General features: G+C 41.8%; 1 long non-coding RNA gene across 2 annotated transcripts in view; it reads left to right on the top strand.

Moving 5' to 3' along the window:
• Positions 1-6,453, top strand: part of LOC140520068 (uncharacterized) — a 29,273-nt gene continuing 22,820 nt past the window's right edge. The window contains exons 1-2 of one of the 2 annotated variants that reach the window (XR_011972387.1): positions 1-5,013; positions 5,490-5,636. This is a non-coding gene — a long non-coding RNA (uncharacterized lncRNA). Of the gene's footprint in view, positions 5,637-6,453 lie in introns of both variants that reach the window. The other variant, XR_011972386.1, reaches the window with a different exon arrangement.

Genomic DNA, 6,453 nt, shown 5'->3' with positions numbered 1-6,453 from the left:
ACTCCTGCTTACAGATATCAGAGGATCAGAGGAAAAATAAGGTCCTCTTAGAGTGATTTGTAATTTAATATTAGAATCTTACAGGATTTATAGACAAGATAGGTGACCAATACGGAGGTTCTTGGAGGAAGGCCATCATAGGAATGCCTACTTCATACATGCATTGAAAAAGCTCCACTCCTCCTGAATCTAAAGATCATCACAAACCATCCAAAAGCTAATGAAATATGTGTAGCATGAGGTAATCTGAGGGCTGGTGAGGAGTCATCATTAATGCAATGAAATGGAGTTAATATAAGAAAATTTTTCTCTCTCCACATTTATTAATTTAGTTTTTTCAGTTTTCAACATTCACTTCCATAAGTTTTGAATTTTCTCCCCCTCCCTCTGCACTCTCTCCTCAAGATGGCATGCAATCTTATATGGGTTCTACACATCCATTTCTATTAAACACATTTTCACATTAGTAATGTTGCATAGAAGAATTAAAACGAATGGGAAAAATGAAACATGAGAAAAACAAGACAAAACATAACAAAGGAGAAGAGAGCCCACTTCATTCTGCATTCCAACCCCATAGTTCTTTATCTGAATGTGAATGGCATTTTGCATCATGAGTCCTTTGCAAATGTTTTAGGTCCTTGCTTTTCTGTGAAGGGCTAACTCTATCAAAAACAGTCCTGGAACACTGTGGCTGTTACTGTGTATAATGTTATCCTGGCTCTGCTCGCTTCACTCAGCATCAGTTCATAAGTCCAGGTTTTTCTGAAGTTTGCCTGTTCATCATTTCTTATAGCACAAAAGTATTCCATTGTGTTCATTTACTACAACTTGTTCAGCCATTCCGCAATTGATGGGCAACCCTTTGATATCCAGTTCTTGACCGCCACAAAAAGAACTGCTATAAATATTTTTGTACATGTGGGTCCTTTCCCCATTTTTATGATCTCTTTGGGATACAGTCCTAGAAGTAGTATTGCTGGGTCAAAGGATATGCACATTTTTAATAATCCTTTGGGCATAGTTCCAAATTGCTCTCCAGAATAGTTGAATCAGTTCACAGTTCCATGAACAATGAATTAGCGTTCCAATTCTCTCACATCTTGTCCAACATTTATCATTTTCCCATTTTGTCATGTTAGCCAATCTGATAGGTGTGATATGATAACTCAAGAGTTGTTTTGATTTATATCTCTTTAATCAATAGTGATTTAGAGTATTTTTTCATATGACGATAGATAGCTTTAATTTCTTCCTCTGAAAACTACCTGTTCATATCCTTTGACCATTTATCAATTGGGAAATGGCTTGTATTCTTGGATATAAGAAAACCTCTTGGCAGAAGTAAATTTTAAGTAGAAACTTCAAGAAGGGACGGTGAAGTAGAAGAATAATCTCATTTGACTAAGGAGGCTAAAGCAGAGATTGTGAGGAAGAAAGTCCTCAGAAGTAGGGTTGCAAGCCTGGGACTCTGAAAGCCTGGAGAACATTCCAGTTTTAGGGTGATCCAAGTTCTCACCTATCATCACCTTGGATTTTGCTAGGACTTCAAAGACATTCCTTTCCCTGAGGTTTTGTCTATATTATTCTCCATGGTATATTTGAATAGGACAAATTGGACTGAGTTGGGGTGTATAACTCTATAACTCCCTCTATAATAAGGAGGCAATACTGACTGGAGTGTTTGGGATCAGGGCTGTTCTTCTCTTCTCTTAGATCTTTCATTCACATTTAAGATGTTAAGTGTTTCCTAGTTTTTGCTCTACCACACTGAACTCTTTCTTTAGCTTTTCCAGGAATTCTTGTTGGGCTTGTATCCAGATTGCATTTTTCTTTTGAGGTTTTGCTTGTAGCTATTTTCATGTCATTGTCTTCTTCTGAGTTTGTGTCTTGATATTCCTTACCACCATAGCAGCCTTTTGTGGGCAGATTATTTTTGTTTTTTTGTTTGCACATTTTACATCCTATTTCTTGACTTTTAACTTTATGTTTGCTGAGTTCTTTTCCTGGGGTGGGGCTGGGGCACTGTACCAAACTTTAGGCTTTTACTTCCTGCTGTTTTTACAGCTAGTTCTAGGAGTCTATGAGTTCTTGGGGTTTTTAATGTGATGTGATCAGAGGAAAGATGTGGTCACTGTTTTCCTGATCTGTGCTCTGATCTATACCCAGGAAGGGTCTCTGCTCCCCTACAGTCAGAAATGTTAGCAATCCTCTTGGTCTTGGAACTGAGGCAAGGATCCCTGTTCCCCTGCAGCCTGTAGAACTAGTGATCCTCTCTGTCTTGGAACTGAGACCTGAAACTGTGTATGGGCAGTAAAACAGGGTCCTGCACCCAGTGTCAGCTTAAGGTCCCCTCTACTCTCTTTCTGAGTAGTTCGCTGAGAACTTCAAAGCTATTGCTAATTAATTTTTAAAAGCTGAGTTCTATATTCTCTCCCTTCCTCCCTCCTCACCTCCCTCCCAACACTGAGAAGGCAAGCAATTTGATATAGGTTATATATGTTTGGTTATGCAAAACATACCCATAACATGTGAAAGAAAACATAGATTAAAAAACTCAAGAAAAATAAAGTTAAGAAAATAAGATGCTTCAGTCTATATTCAGACACCATCAGTTCTTTCTCTGGGGATGGATAGCACTTTTCATCATAAGTCCTTCAGAGTTGTCTTGCATCATTGTATTGCTGAGAATAGCTAAGTTATTCACAGCTGATCATCTTACAATGTTGCTGTTACTTTGCACACAATACATTTCCCTTTGCAACAGCTCATGCAAGTCTTCCCAGGTTTTTCTGAGAGTATCCTACTCATCATTTCTTAAAGTATTGTAGTATTCCATCATAATCACATACTACAACTTTTTCAGCAATTCCCCAACTGATAGGCATCCCCTCAGCTTCTAAATATTTGCCCCCAGAAAAGAACTGCTATAAATATTTTTGGAATATATAGGTCCTTTTCCTTTTCTTCATCTCTTTTGGGATACAGATATAGTAGTGGTATTGCTATGTCAAAGGGTATGCATGGTTTTATAGTCCTTTGGAAATAGTTCCAAATTGCTCTACAGAATGGTTGAATCAATTCACAACTCCGCCAACAATGCATGAATGTCTTATTTTTCTCATATCACTTGCACCACTTGTCTGCCTTTTCTGTCCTATTAGCTTATCTAATAGGTGTGAAGTAGTACCTCAGAATTGTTTTAACTTGCATTTCTCCAATCAGCAATGAGTTAGAATAATTTTTCATATGGCTATAGATAGCTTTCATAGAAGTATGGGGTTTACAAAGTGTTTCTCTCACAACAAGACTTTGTGGTAACTAAACTAAATACTACTACTTTCATTTTACAGATTGAGAAACTGAGGCTCAGAGAGGTTGTAATTTGCCCAAGACCCCACAACTGAGTGTGAGAGTTAAGGTCTCCTGACTCCAAGTCAAGAACTCTTTCCAGTGCAGTAGGGGGGATTTTGCCCAGTCTTTTGTTCCTCCCCTGGGAGTGTCAGAGTCCTCCCAGAGACTTCCTCTTTATTCTCTCCTTACCTAGTGTAGGCAAGTGTTGTGGGCTACAGGGCCTCCCTCATGGAGTTATGCAACCCTTGTTGTCCCAGGCAGGAGGTGAGAGGGTCCCGCCCCTAGACCGTCCCACACACAGACCCAGGGTAATTTCAGGCACTCTGTCCCTGTTCTGCCCCTCAGGCTTCTCTCTCTAGCAAGCACCATGTACTGCAGTGCTCTGTTCTCTACCATTTTGCTCCTCTTTGTGCCTCATACTGGGGCATATAAGCCTGTTCTGGAACAAGGTGAGTACCCTAATAACGTCCTTCATTTAGAGTGATCAGGGCTGCCCATGGCAGCAGGGAGGGAAGAAGCTGTCCCCAGTGACCTGACAAGCCAGGGATGTTCCCAGGGAAAGGATGGATGGGAGGATGAGTCTGATCTCAAACTAACCAGAGGTTATTAGAAGTGGAGGGTGGGATTCATGTTCCCCCTGCCTCAGATAATTTCCCCCAATCCTAAACAAAACCTCCTTCCCCTTCTCAAGCCCCACACTCTGAGATCCTTCATTTTCATGATATAATGAGAGATAAGGAGTGCACCAGGGGTCAGAGATCTCAGCTCTAGTCTCTGTTCATCCATCACCAAGTAAGTGTGTGAGCTTTGACAAGCCACCCCCACTCAGCTTCCTTATCTGTAAAACAGGGTCATTGGATTAGTGAAATGGTTTCTCATATCCTTTTCATTCCTAACTTTCAAAGTTCTAATCATTTTACCTTCCTAAGCCTTTGTTTCTTTAACTCTAGAATGGGTACAATACTTCCTTATGGGCTTACTGGGAGGACCAACTGAGATGACAGGCATAAAGTGCTTTATTACTGCAAGGTACTATGTAAATGTAAATTGTGCCTACACTGGGAATGAGAGTGCCTGAGCCTCCTTGGTGAAGGAAGCTATATTCTCAGCCTCATCTCTCTGGGTGGGAAACAAGGCACAGACTCCCAGGGCATTCAAACAAAATATTAGCATGTGGAATGTCCAAGCTAAAAGGGAGCTTAGAATTATGTAGTCTTACCTCCTGCTTTTACAGATGGGGAAACTGAGAACCAAAGAGAAGGGAATGCCTGGTATCAGCCAACAAGTGGAGGAGGGATTGGGGGTGAAAAACATTTTCCATTTTTCTAAGATGTTAAGGTTTGCAAAGCACTTTTCTCATAGGTGCCTTATAGAGGTATTGCAAGTATGACCCTTATGTAACAGCAGGAATCTGAACTAGGTCCATAGGGAGAGATCATGTGATGGCTGATGTCTGTGCTCTTTTAGTCCCTTAGGCTGGTCACTGGGGCAGGAGGGAAGCCTTCAAGGACCCCATTCTCCCCCTCTTAGGGTCCACAAAACCAGGGACCTGTCCAGAAGATAATGCCCTCTGCAGAAGGCATTATGGGGCTAAGTGCCAGAAGGATGAAGAGTGCAGAGACAAACAGAAATGCTGTTTCTATTACTGCCACTTCAATTGTAAGTACACAGTAGAAGATAGGATGTCAGGTAAGTGCAGACCACTAACAGCCCCCACTGGTCCTTATGCTTCATATCTTAGCCCTGTTTGGAAATGACCCCTACCAGGCAGTGCTCCCAGGGTAAGTGGAGGCAGGACTCCTTTGGAAAGAATTGAGTTGAATGGTATAGGTTCTGTTCAGTTTGGTGGGAAGAGTGGGATGGGTTCCAGTGCTAGGCAAGTTCCTTTGCCTTTCTAGGCCTCAGTTTCCCCATCTGAAAATGGGGACTCACTCGAGTTGAGTCCTTATATCTGTGCCTCAGTTTTCTCATTTTTCATATGGAGAGACCTTGTCACATTCTTAGAAGTTTTCTGAAAATCAAATGTGGAAGGTGATTGAACTTAATTACTAGAGAGTGGATCCTGCCAATAAGGGAGGGAAAACAGGGGGAAGTTCTTGCTGTGACCTCAAGTTATTCCTATCCCTCCTAAGTAGAAGTGAAGGAGGGGTTCTGCCCAGACATCCAAGGCCAGTGTGAGAAGAAGACTCCCTCAGACACATGTACCTGTGATGGTGATTGTCGAGGGTTATACAAGTGCTGTCCAGGAGCCTGTGGAAAGCAATGCCTCAGACCTCACTCAGGTAAAGAGCTCAGTTCAATCTGACCCTGTGCCAACTGGGGAGGGGGGAGAGGCACATAAAGGAAAGAGAAGGAGGATCAAACTCTACTTGGCCCCAGAGAGAGAACTAGGACCAGTTGGGAGAGGGAGGAAGGGAGGAGTTACAGGAAAGTAAATTTTAGGAGGGAAAGGAAATTCCTCATAATTATAACTGTCCAAAAATAGGATGAGCCTTGAGAGGTAGTGAGATCTCTGTCAGTAGGGGTACTTAAAGAAAAGGTTGGATGACCATATAGGAAATTCATGGTCAAAGGTTGGAGCAGACTAGCCTTTGAGGGCCTTTCCAGCTCTGAATCCTACAATTCTCTGACTCTCAGACTCTCTGAATCCCTGCTGTATAGTGGAAAGAGTTGTGACTGTGGGCTCAGAGGACCTGCCTCTCAAACCCCTTTCTGCTGCTTATTACTTGTGTGACCTTGGGCAAGTCACTGAAGCTTAATGGATCTCAGATTCGTGAAGGGCTTTGGCTAGAAGATAAAAAGTATGTGAGGAACCATCTGGTTCTAAATCTCATGATCCTATGTCATAGTCATGTTGATATGGTTTGGGGTTGCAAGGACCCCAAAATACTGAGGGTCAGGGCAGAGCTTCTCAAAAGAACTTGCAGATTCAAGCAGTCTTCCAGTCAAGTGATAAAAAGTTTAGTATAATGCTAATAACCGTGGGCTGAGCTCCTTTAGGGAACTCAAAACCTAACAGGAATGAAGTTAAAGCTTACATGGAAAAGATACAGTGAATTGTGTGGTAAGTTCGCTAATTAGGTGATGAAGATAGTTTCT

The sequence above is a fragment of the Notamacropus eugenii genome, chromosome 1, assembly GCF_028372415.1.
Source record: "Notamacropus eugenii isolate mMacEug1 chromosome 1, mMacEug1.pri_v2, whole genome shotgun sequence".
Classification (NCBI taxonomy): domain Eukaryota; kingdom Metazoa; phylum Chordata; class Mammalia; order Diprotodontia; family Macropodidae; genus Notamacropus; species Notamacropus eugenii.
The sequence above is the reverse complement of the archived record's forward strand: the minus strand, read 5'-3'. Positions and strand labels throughout refer to the sequence as shown.